Source organism: Opisthocomus hoazin, chromosome 4 (genome assembly GCF_030867145.1).
Source record: "Opisthocomus hoazin isolate bOpiHoa1 chromosome 4, bOpiHoa1.hap1, whole genome shotgun sequence".
In the NCBI taxonomy this organism is placed as follows: domain Eukaryota; kingdom Metazoa; phylum Chordata; class Aves; order Opisthocomiformes; family Opisthocomidae; genus Opisthocomus; species Opisthocomus hoazin.
In genome coordinates, this window is record NC_134417.1 from 42589267 (window position 1) to 42602404 (window position 13138).

At 39.7% G+C, this 13138-nt stretch overlaps 1 protein-coding gene across 1 annotated transcript in view; it reads right to left on the bottom strand.

Moving 5' to 3' along the window:
* Nucleotides 1–9389, bottom strand: part of ARPP21 (cAMP regulated phosphoprotein 21) — a 255713-nt gene extending 246324 nt beyond the window's left edge. The window contains exon 1 of the mRNA XM_075418775.1: nucleotides 9366–9389. The gene's annotated coding sequence lies outside the window, so the exon portion shown is untranslated. The remainder of the gene's footprint in view (nucleotides 1–9365) is intronic.
* Between the last annotated feature and the right edge of the window lie 3749 nt (nucleotides 9390–13138).

The following is a 13138-nucleotide window of genomic DNA, read 5'->3' on the forward strand; positions in this document are numbered from 1 at the left end:
GGCAGAAGTTTTGCTCTCTGAATGTGAAGGAAAGAAGGCAAGAGAAGAACGGTTAGATCACTAGGCTTTTGATTTGCCTACAGAGAAAGCAGAAGTGGTCTGTGTAGTTCAAGCTGAAAATGAGAAATCTGCATAACATCTTAGGCCATTTCCTTTCTGGGTTGCTGGAATTGAATGTAAGAACAGATGGCTATTGTTAAAATAATACATAAAACACATGAAAAGGTGGTTCCCACATCCATATTTTTTTATTGGAAAGAGGAGTTCATGATTTCAGGGGCTTACCCTGCGGAGATTTAGGTGCACATACAACAGTAACCAGAGAAGCCAGGGAGAGTGGTGATGCCTCTGAATGAAGGTGCTTACTGTAAGCATGCAAAGCAGCAGATCCAGTGTATCCAAGTAACAATGTGCTCATATTCCATATCCTGTAGGATAAGCTCCATAAATGTAGGTATGTTGTGTCTCCACCCATAATCCTTAACAAAAAGGAACCAAACATGACAGCTGCCAGAAGAACCCAAGAAGCAATGAAGAAGTCCTGAAGATCCAAAAGCAAGAAGCACATGGGATTGCTCTAGGAGCGAGCAAGCCGCTTCCTGAGCAAGGTTCTCCCTTCCCATCTCTCCCAGAATGGCATTCCCTGTGGAACTGGCAGCTTTCCGGATTTTGTCAGCTGTCAGACGTAGTGTCTTCAAACGGACTGCTGTACGAGATGTCGGTTGCTGAACCGAAGAACTGTTTAATGCGTTGACACAAGCCCTAAGTTAAAAGGTCTAATGGAAGACTCTGAATAGCCCATGGAACATGCCTGGGCTCCAAGAGGAGAATCTTCTGGAAGCAGTATTGGCATTTGGCCTAAGCAATGAAGAGTGTCAAATAATGACATTTTGGAAGAGTTGAGGCTGAAGAGCTGTATAGAGACAGAGACCACCAGCCTGTCTGGTAGAGCCGTGTCTGGTAGGGATTAACTTCTCTGAAGTACATCCTCCTCTCTCCTTACTTATGGGAGTTCGCAAAGCAATAAATAAGTATCTTTTAATTTGGGTAATTAGTTTGGCATGCATGAAGTCTCTGTTGATATTATATTGTCAAGGTATGAAGAACAGGTGGAAGCATTTTCATACAAAATAGAGTTCAACAATCAGTAACTAGGCAGAGACTAGATTGTTTAATTTAAATATTGACAGAGACACGCATTATTTGGTCTTCTGTCCTCTACGGAATTGTTCTTATGTCAGGACTACACAATTTCCTAATGAAAGTAACTGCATCCACATTTCAATGATGCATAGGTTCTTTTTTTTTTTTTTTTTTTCCTGAAAAAAGGATTTCCAAGAAATGGGAAGCCTGAGCCATGGCAGGAGCAGCAAAGTGAAAAGCACCTCCTGATAAGTTGTTCATTGATTTTAGGTTTTTCCTTCAGTTGTAACAGCTGGAAGAGTTTCCTTTCTTCAAATTTAATATAGACTCCTGGTAGAGGATAGTCAGCACCTTCTAAAACACGGAGGAGAAAAGTAAGAGAAATCGAACAGACAAAGTGAAAGTATGCATCTTTCTGAGTTTCTTTCAAAACTGTCCTGTTTTGAATGTATCTAAAGAGACCCTCACATAACTGATTTTACCAGACAAAAAGTGCACCATAAAAAAACCCTGATTAGTGCAGGCATCTCTGGAAACCAACATTTCTTGATTGTGTTTACATCTGGCTCTCCGCCTGAAAAAAGTCAATTAATCCAATGTTTTTACCTACTTGCCTTTTCTCCTACTTTGTTGCAAAATGTGGTTCCTGGATTTTTTTTTTTCCCTTGAAGACAGCAGTGACAAGAAGAAATAAAGTGGAGGAACTACATGGAAGGAAACCTTGTCGGGGTGGGCAAGAAGAGGCTCATTTCCTGGTAATTTTCACTCCAACCTGCCTCCTCTTTTTCCTACTAGAAAGACAGAGCCATGTAAATTTTTTTTAGTAAGCAAGCCATCTATTCAATGGTTTTAGCCCTTCTTCCTGTTGGCAAATGATCCATGGACTCCTTTTGATTTTCATTAATTTGGTGGTTATTCAAATGTACTGAGTGAATGGGTTATGCAAATGTGACTGTTGCTTTGAGTGTTTGCTCATTATTCATGCAGTGTGATTGATTGTCTAAGTCACAGGGTATTGTTTCTGCTCCAGGAGTGGAGAAGTCCTACAACCAAAAGGAGCTTTCAAGACTGCCAGACACCATCAGGGCTACTCTTCACACAAACGTCCATTATTAGCAGTGTCTAAAATATCTCCCCTTTGTGTGAAAGAAAAAGTGATACAAACAAAGCAAAGCCTTCTGATACACAAAGCAAGGGGAAAAGGATAATTAAATGAATCTGTTAGTTTTCCCATACACAAATTTTCGTGATTATTCAGCACTCACCCAGGAACAATCTTTGAAATTATTTGAATAGTCATTTGCAAATACATAAAAATAATTTGTCATGCAGGAGGTCTGCAAAGCAAATGTCTTTGAGACTTGGTCAATGATTTTGCTAAGCTGGTAAATTAAGCTGCCTTAAATTCTTGTTCTTTCATAGATTATTTTCATCATAAACAACCTGATATCACCTATTTTTATGTTCACAAATCATCTATTAATAGACTGCAAATCACTTGAACATATTTGTTCACCAGGTACTGGCAGCTAGGCACTGACAACAGCAGGCACTGAAATCAGAAGCTCTTGAGAAAGAGTGGCCAAAACAGCTAAGTATATCTTTTGTAAAGAAGTCCATTGCTTAAACTCAAGGTCATATATAAGTGATCTGAATACTGAATGGAAAGTACTTCAGCCTGTTCTTCCTCAGTCTTCCCTCTTGTTGACTCATACAAAGTAGCTACATTTGTGTACATTTTAATAAAAAAAGAAAAGCATCTAGTACGTGTTTTGCCCACTTTATCATGCAGATTAATAGAAACTGGAAGAATATGCTGGAGAAGGGATTATTCTATACATTAGTATGTATGGAGACAGAATCCTGGGTCAAATAAACCCTTAGCATGATCCCCAAAGTCATTCCTTTTGTTTACTCCACATTTATCCATGTAAGGGTGGTTTAGGGTACGTACTTTCACTATAAGTGTTCATTCACCTCTATGTGTATGTCCTAGTTTCAGCTGGGACAAAGTTCATTTTCCTTCCAGTGGCTGTTGTGTTTTGGATTTATATCCGAAGAATGTGGTAATACATGGATGTTTTTAGTTGTTGCTAAGACATCAAGGACTTTTTTCAGTTTCCCATGTTCAGCTGATGAGCCGGTGTGCAGGAGCTGGGAGGGAGCAGAGCCAGGCAGCTAATCCAAGCTGGCCAATGGAAATATTCCATACCATAGAAATCATGCTCAGTTTATAAATGGGGGTTGTCTAGAGGGCAGGAATTCTGCTATTCTGGGAGTTCAACTGTATTTTTTTCTGTGAGTGCGAACTTTTCTGTGAGTTCGGTCTTTTTCACGTGAGTTTGGAGATTTCTGCAAAATTCACGAGTTTGGCAAAATCCACAAAATCTGCAAACTCCAGGAAATCCGCAGGTTCTACGCTTGCTGCTTGGGGACTGGCTACACCATTGGTCATTGGACGGTGAGAAAAATTGTATTAAGTATCGCTTGTTTTGAATATTCATTATTATTATTGTGGTTGTTGTTATCATTATTGCCTTTGTTGTCTCATTAATTTGTCTTTATCTCAATTCACAAGTTTTACTGTTTGTCCATTCTCCTCCCCATCCCACTGTGGAGGGGGAGGAGCAAGTGAGTGGCTGCGTGGTCCTAATTGCCAGCTGCCAGGTTAAACCATGACAGAGTATTTTGTTGCTTTCTTTAAATATTACACGTGATTTATTTCTTTCCTTTTTTTACAGGGCCCTTACATTATACCATAGCCGACATGAGAGTACATGGGAACAGATTCAAAGCCACAGAGCTCGCAGAAATGTGGCGTTTCCCAATTCTCTAGCACTTAGCCTTTTTTCGTCTCCAAATAATGCTCTTACAGCAAGTGCTGGTATATACTCTTATAGCCATATGCACTGAAGGTCTTTTTAAAGTCATGTGGATACTGCACTTCAACAGGAGATTTGCCCTTCCTATTACCTCTGTTCTGCCCCACTTTTCAGCTCTTCTTGCCCTTTTCTCGCATCCCTGAAGAGTCACCTCGTGGCACCCTTCTGCAGTCCCTCTCTGCATTAGCTGACCTTTATTCATTTGTCTTGAAGCTGCCTCTGCCCTCTGTTCTTTCTCCCTGCTTCAAAATCTATTTTCTGCCTTACTGTCTTTATAGCAAAATTTATTGATTCCTATAGAAAATCCATGTTGTTACTTCCTTCCTCTGACCTCTGTTTACTGATGAGGTTTGGAGGTACAGGAATTTTGTACATCTGCAAAGCACCTGCAGCACTGGAGAGATTCTCAACAAACAAAACAATAAAAACAGGAGACCTAAGTAGTATTTGGAGAAAACACTCCAGTTTATGTGAGCAAGCACTGTACTGAGAACGGCTATTGCACTCCTCCTCTAAAAGAAAATTACCATCCTTATGTGTGAAATGTGTTTCCTCTAGTACACTGAATACCTTTGGCCTTTAATCTTTTATCTGGCTAGATCTCAAAATGTTAGATCTGCAGCATCACAGTTCCTTAATTCACCTAATGACTGAACTTTCTGATCACAGACATTTAATCTCTGTACGTAAGCATATCAAACTGGCTTGGAAAACTCGCATCGCAAATCACATTCTCTAGAACAGAAGCCAAAGTCTCCCATTATATAAGCAACATGATTCTTTGTTTTATCTGAAAGGACAGATAAAAAGCAACACCTAAATATCAAGCTTCAATGAATCTTGCCCCCTAATTTCCCCAAGGAAAATTAGTGCACATAATTCTTCAAATGTTTACCAAAAAAAGGTCAGATCATTACCTGGTATCTTCCAGAACAACTCAGTTGAATAGATTAAGGCCATGCTGATTTTCACCAACTAAGAATTTTGCCCCTCTGTTTCCTAACACTGTAGTGTTATTATTCTTCTATCTGCTGACTTTTTTATTAGTTAACTAATATGCGATTTCTTTTGATGAATAGTACAACTGCCTTCAATTTACTTTTGTAATTAAGGTACATGATCAACCACTTGTTATTCAAAAGCATGATGAACTGCTAAGATCTGTTTAAGAAAAAAACACTTTGCTTGTACAGCAGCATGTGGAGGCATTTAAAAAGCTGCAGAAATTTAGAGAGAACAATTTTGAAGTCCATATAAATGAAGTAATTTGCACAGGTATATTACAGAGCTCTTTTCCATTTCCTAACAAGAACAGTCACTCTGTAATAGAAGTAAAAGCATAAAAGCATTAAAGTTTAGGTGGCCGTAAACTACACATTCCCGCACAAGTATTCCGAACGTTAATTAAAATGCACTGCAGTCATGACAGGAAAAAATATTAACCCTATCCTAAGGCAGGCAGAGAGAGAGGAACACTGAATGAAGCTAAATTAATGATTTATTTATTTTACTGGTATATTGCATTTAAACATTCCCACTGAATCCCAGCTGAAATGACTGAAATCAGCACACACCAGTGACAGGCTGGTTTTGTGACATTTCTACCAGGTCTGAAGCAGGAGAGATTACCTCATGAGGGAGCCTCTTCCTACATAAACTGCAGGTAGATAAGATATTCTCAGGAGACTTGTGTATGCACCTGAACTTCTCTGTGCTTAACTCAACTGCAGAAGCATCCAAATTTCATCTGTCACCACCCTAAGATTTTCTGGAGAAGAGGAAAACTACTGTGTCCTTATATTACAGTAGCAGGAAGAGAGTGGCCTTCAAATGAGTGCGATAAATGAGTGGGTACAAGATAACCAAAGATAAACCAGGGCTTACCCTGCCCAAACATTTACGGGAAAGAGTAAACTGTTTAAAAGGCCAGTGTAAATAACAGGAGAAAATGACTGTTTGCATTTTTATCTTGTGAACTAAAGTATGAAAGAATTCGGCAACTTGCTGAGAGACATGTAGGAAGTGCTTCTTGATCTGATGCTGCTTGCAACCAGACCAGCGTTTTATCCAGAGTTCAGTCACAACTTTACTGTAAAGCTCTGCCCTTCCTTTCCCATTCTGTTACTAGAAAGATTTGAGAGAACCTATTGGAAAAATGGTAACAAACATTCAGAGAGAATCAATTTCAAAATGACCAAGTAACGCTTAACAGCAATCTTCATTGTACAGTCATGATTTGCTAAAATTCTATTGAAAGTTAGTAATGTAACAAGTGTTCTTCATTTGGAAAAGAACAAACATAAGAAATTCTCTCATGGAGCAAAAAGACGGGAATAATTTGCAGCTTTCAAAACATGAGGTTCTGGCCAACAGAGAAGTACATACCAGGCACAGATACAAAATGGTTCTAGGATAATTATTTTTAGTAGAGGTGCTTACATGAGCAGCAGAAGCCACAGGAAAGCACAAACTAGAAATAAAGTGAAGGTAATGGCCTGAAAAAGGAGTGTAGCTTTGAAGAACAGTCCAGAAAGACTACCATCTGAGCAGAATTACATCTAAAGTTGGCAAAGAAATATGCCCTGTTCCATTCTTTGCATGTGTAGGAAAATGGCATGTCCTTCATTTTTTTAAATAAAGATTTTTGCATCTTTTGTCCACCACCAATCAGCAGAACCACAAATTTAAGTTTTCTAAAAGGGGATAACAGTTCTTATATAGTAGACAAGCATGTCTAGTTTGTCTCAATGAACTGCTTAAAAAACAAATACTGTAAGGTTTTTTGTATGATTTTATATACAAAAAGTAAAGTCTTCAGACCTGGTAACAAATTTTGGCCTAAATTTTAAACAGCAGAAGACTAAAGTTCAGATCTTAGACACATATTAAAACATGTAAATAAACTGAATATTTAAGAATAAGCATTTTCAAATCCGTAAATAGAACAGATGTCTCAGGACTTCTAAGTCAAGATACCTTTAAAAGTTTATCACTGAGCTCCAACTTTTAAAATGTCAGCATTTTCTTCCTCAGGAAAGAACCTCTTTTTTTCTCACTAGCTGCGTATCTTTGCTAGACTCACTCTCAGATTTGTGGCATAACTTTTTGGGCAAAAAAAACACTGTCCTGTGTTGAAAGGAAGTTCATACACTGGGCTGTTTCAAACTGAAGAACGGTACAGAAAATATGAATGGCTTGAGATAGTCTCCAACCCTGATCTTGGATATCAAAGTTGCTACCCTAACATCAGCTCAGAAATTTTTTGCTAAATACTTTGATCTCAGTCTTCAAAGAATCTTTCCAGCTTAATTTTGAGGGTTCAGTGAATTTAGGTAAGGCGTGGATTGCTTAAAATTAAGGTACACCTTTGAAGAAATACAAATCTTCTCAAACTCAGAACCAATACTAATTTTGAATTTCATTACTTTTATAGAATTTATTAAAGAAAGGCTAGACTGAGACTATAAACACCGACTCACTAGCAGAGCAGCACGAGATGCGAATTCTCTGTGCTAAAACAAAATACTATGTTGTGGTACCAGTCACAGTATATCTGTTTTCTACTTCACGCGCAAGCAATATCTCACAAACTTATTTCCAAAATAAGACCTTGTCAGTTCTGAAACACCAAGACTCCTGAATATTCATACATCTTTGCTGTTCAAAGTATAGAACTTCTCTTTTTTTTTTTCCTTGCTCACTTTGAAGTTGTCAGCAAAACTCACGTAATGCCCATATGGAACTGTTAAGAACGCAATCTCTCTCCAGATTAATTTACATATCCATCCACTTCTTGTTTTCCTCTTTTTCCTTTGCCATCAATCCATTCACATACTTTCCCTCCCATCTTTCATTCATTCCTCTTTTCCACTTCTAATATTTTTATTTTGCTCGCTTCTCTTTATTGCTGAATGTTTTACATTTTTTCTTTTTTCCCCTCTCAGTTTTTGTTTGTTCAGTTTTCTCCTTAGTCTTTCAAAGTATTTCAGCCATCTTCCAAACTGTCTTTTATCCTACTCCTATCTCCTTTTTTGACTCTGTTCCTTTCAACCTGTTTTCTCCTGTTCTGTTATCCATTTGCTTTAGATTTCTTTTCAACAGCTCTGACTTTCTCAAAATGTTTGCCTGGAAATACCTTAGACATGCCTCACAACATCTGAGCCAAGATGATGCCCTCTCCACAGGTGAAACAGTAACATGAAAAAATGGACTTGGAGATCAAAGGCCCCGAAAGATACAGCTTCTATTAAAAGCCCTTCTAAGTATTCAGAGGAATTCCTAATTAAAATAAGAACTGCTTTTACATCTATTATCATGTAAAATTCCAGTGTTGATTAAATAGCTGTATGTTGCACTAAACAGACTTAGTGCTATGCCCTAATAATATATGCTACGCTGTATGCGAGAAAAGAAATGCAACATTAGACAGACGCTTAAATACTCCAGGGAAACGCAATTTAAGCGACTGCCTAGTCTGGTGTTCTACACAGATTTGAATACAAAATGCTACATGAACATTGAATTACAATCCCACTCAAAGAAAAAAAAATTGATAAAACCAGCACTAATTATGCCTAAACTTCACATTTCTTCAGCACATCCAGACACAGAGAGATCAGTTTTACTATGACAACATTAGTATATGTGCTTGGTCTGGCTTTTATGGAATACGGTATTTAATAGTCCAAGAGGCACAGTGTACGTGCTGTGCTAACTGCACTTTGAAGACGTTCTCTTTGGTTTCTGCCAGGAGCAGAGAATACAGCTTCTGCATATTGTTTCCTACCTGATTAGTTCCATACATGTGCTTTTAAGGCAGAAGGTCTCTAATTCAGCACCAGCAATCCTTACAGCTGCAAATCTGGGACTCAATATTGTCAATACTAGCTTAAAAATGATAGAACAATAATATAGAAACTGACTTGCCTTTTTGTGTGCTGCCTGAATTGGAGGCAACACACTAGAGTTGTCTGAGACTGAAGGCTCAGTGGAGACTCTTCACGCTAATCATTAACGTGTATGAAAGTGCTTCAGTCTGGCTTAACTTGGTTTGAAAACATTATTTACAAACAAAAATGTCATTCCAGCCTGGCTATCTTCAGCAGGAAATTTCAAGTAGACGCCCTCCTGATCCAGCAACAGAGCTATAGCGTGGCCTTACTACATTGCCAAGGCATTTCATTTCTCTTTTAACGCATTCTTCAACAATTTTCTGCTTGACCCATTTCAGCTAAGCTTTTAAGCACTGACTTAAGTTTAGTAGCCTGAAGATCCCTCTAGAGCTGGGTGTGAAAGCCTACCTCCAGCATCCCCACCTGATGTCTCACTTTGTCTCCTCACCTCATTCTGCTCTTTGCTGCTCTCTTTTGCACAGTCACCTCAACTTCTCCTCTTCAGACACGCAGAAACTCCAATAGGATGGCAGTGAGTGGCCAAAGCACAAGTAAAGTGCAGGCTGGCTGATTTCAGCTTCAGTTTGGGAGAGTGTTTCAGCACATGTTCAGCTTTGTCCTGGATATGGCGACTTTCCTAGACAAGAGAAAAATGTGACCGAACACATTAGTCATTTCTACTGATTCTGGTGGACTGATCATTAGGATCAGGTCCCTCTACAACAGAGGTCATCATATACTGGAATTTTCCCGGTAAAATATTTGACAAGTTTATTATTCTCTTGTTAGACTACTTATATTTTTTAAAGCTATGTCTCAAATGATCTGAGAACATCATTAGTGAAAATCGGTTAAGGCATGTGTTAAGGATATCAAAGCTATTTGGAATTTCTCTGGATATCCCTTTTAATGCTTAATATCTACATGGTGACTACATCCTCATGAGCTAGATATAGTAAGCTAAACAAAAGTAAGTTCTTCTTAAAGGTGCTTAAGACCAGCACACACTATACGCAGCCAAAAGGAAAGGAAATACAACCTATTTGCTCAAAAACGTGAAGTAGCCCCACATCAAACAAAAAGAGAAATAATCAATCCACATTTACAGTTCCAGTGATGAGCAATTCTGTGCTAGCAAACAATGGTATTTTCACCACTTGCTTCATGCTTCTTCTCTCTGAGGAATAGCTAGTACTTATTGATTATTATTAGAGGGCATTAAAGTAACACATGGCTAAAACAGCAACAGCAGCAACAGGCAACGTTCGCCTGTTCCTTGTTCTCAAAGACCCTGAAAACACTACATGAAGGGTCATTTGTGGAGTCGGTGTTTCTTCCTACCCAGAACCACTTAGGAAGAGCAGGGTGAGGACTGTAGACTTTGAGGCATGAAGCAAGCTGGCTCACGTCAGTGAGCAAGATCATGAAGGAGAAGACTGTGCCTGTGACTGAGGGATGCACGCACAAGGTGCACATGCCGACTCCACTGACAGCCACCAAACACGTGCCACAAGGCAGGAACGGGCCCTGGCCCCGGGCAGTGTCTGGCTGGAGATATTCTCAGCTTGCTGCCACGCTCCAGGGCAAAGCCACTGCACTGCAGCATGCTGGTGGCACCAAATAAGGTGGTGGCAGAGCGGGTGGGCATGGCATAGCTAAGAAAAAACGAGATACCGCAGGTATTCTCCTCCTTCATGGAGGAGAAAGACAAGCCTTTTGGAGCCTGGGCTGACAAACAGGGCCTGGCACCAGCAGTGGCTTGTGGCCTGACAAAGCCTAACACAAAGCTTACTTCTTCTTAAAGTGCAATGGGCAATACAGAAAGGTTCTCAGATATTTAAAACACAGAGACAAGGGGACTACAGGAGGTCAAGAGAGAGCAGCATTTGATTCACACTTCTGCTAGGTTAACTAAGGCAGCTCCCTTTCTTATTTACTTGCTTTCATAATATGTGCATTAGTGGAGCTTTATTAACAATGGCAAGTTTCTCTATACACTTTTCACTACTATTATCTGTAGACATTTTAGAAGACAGGGGAAGGCAGTAGAATAGCTGATTTTAAAATGTCTGGTTTTGAGAGCTGGAGAGCTCACAGTTTTCTATCCATTCATCCCCTTCTCTTCTCCTGTCTATTCAGCGATAAGTAACAGGCACACGCACTACAATCCATCCTATGGCAGCAAGATGTGTTAGCTGTTGATGGCAGATGTTAATGTGTTCAAGCTATACACTGTATCTCCACTGAGTGATAACATAGTTTTTGAAAAAGACCGAGTGGCTTCAAAAAAATATGGGACTTGAGGCTGTTGGAGGTAGGTGGGCAAGGTGTCTAAAAAGCATTGAAACCTTAAACTTTTAAATCACTGATTCCAATGTAGATGGCAGCAGGAGAGACGTGGAACATAATAAAATAGGTAGGGGTCTCTGTCTAGATCTGCAGTTACAGGAAAAAATATGTCTCTACATATCCCTGTGTTAGCACCTAGAAGCTTGCTGTGGCTACGAACTGTGCAAAAGCAGCAGTGGAAATGTTGCCATCCCCAAAAAGAGCCTAGCATTAAACCTAACAATCTACAAGCAAATGTCAAACAGATGGTGAAAGTGCAAGGGAGCAATGAACACTGGAACAAGTGGCCAGAAGACACCAGTGCCTAACTACCGTCAAAGTTTTTGCTGGCACCATACCTGAGATGTTTTCAAAAGATATATTTTTTTAAAAGATCTGTATAGAAGCTTTCTGAATTTTGCCCTTCCCATGTGTAATGGAGAACGTGTGACACTGTTTATCCACATTTTTGTCAAATGTGCAGTGTCATGGTACCATGAGTATGAGTTAGCCTTGCCCATAAGGGCAGAAGCCGACTGTCAGTTCCCAGACTGATGTGAAATACAATGTTCAGGGTGTGGAAAGGCTCCTCGCTAGGACTTGTTCATTGCTTCACCAGGCAGACAAGGCTGCTTTGTCCCTCAGTAAGGTATTGCTCGCTAGTAGTTTAGCTAAGTGCATGCCATGACTGCCCTTGCTTTGCCTTTAGCATTTCCAAACACAGGAGGGGGGCTAGGAATTGAGAAGGAGAAGGTCAGAAATAAGCATGTGTCCGCAACTCAAACACCTCTCCCACGAATGCAGTAAAGGTTCTTAAGAATAAGATCTTTGACCAGGAGCTTGTAAACGTCTAATGTTTTGTCAGTTGAGTGTGGGATAAAATGTTAGAGCTCTTCTTAAAAAAAAAAATACTGTTTGAATCTTTTGTGCCTTTATAAACTATGGTAACTTTAGAGCCTCTTTTACCCACTAAATAAATACATACTTCTACTAGCTCTTCCTTAACATGATTTCAGGGTGGTTTCAAGGTAGCTAGCTAACAGCACGAACTTCAGCTCCTACAGTAGGGTGGTCTATACAACTAAGCTTTTTCCTGGTGCTCAGCATCCAAATACCTCTCCCAGACACAACGAGTTTACATTAGTTCACACCGAAATGTGTGTCCCTCCATTAAGCTCCAGCAGCTGGTAATGCATACGATGCATGCAAGTGTCTTCTGGTAACATCTGTTGGCTAGGGAAGATGGTTAAGTTAAGAAGAAGCGTTTGCACTGAACCTGAAGCGTCGGCACTAATGCTTGTAAGAGCAATGCAGTCTGCTCAATTTGTGCTGCTCTTTGCCTCCTCACCAAATTCATAATCCATCTCAGAATTTACCCACAAAAATTTTGGAAACATACTGGAATTTCTTGTGATGGTTTATTTCAGATAAAGAAATGAAATCGCAGAAAATACGAACAGTATTCTTTCACTTAAGCATATGCCTTATTCAGAGGACATAATTTGAGCAATAAAGCTGTTTAGAAATGGATTTTGCTTGGTTCATACAAGTAGATTTGAATGTTTGGCCTGGAAAAGCAGCCATCGTCAGTTCAGGACAGCATGGCATTGTCTACTGAGGAGTAATGACTGCAAAGTTAGCTAAATTAGATATGATGAGCCAGCCCAAAGCTTTCAGTGAGTTCATTAAAGCACACCACACAAAACCCTGCCTAGCCAGAAAGGCTGATGTGGCTGGAAACAAAAAGCATAGCCAGTTCAGCTCAGCCAGAGAAAAGGTCTGTGGGGACAAACTCTGCTTTGGACACATCTGGCAACCTGAAGCTTCCTGTGCACGTCCTGTGGCTGCACAGCATGAGAAGCTGGGAGAAAACACAGAGAAACAGGAGCTTGA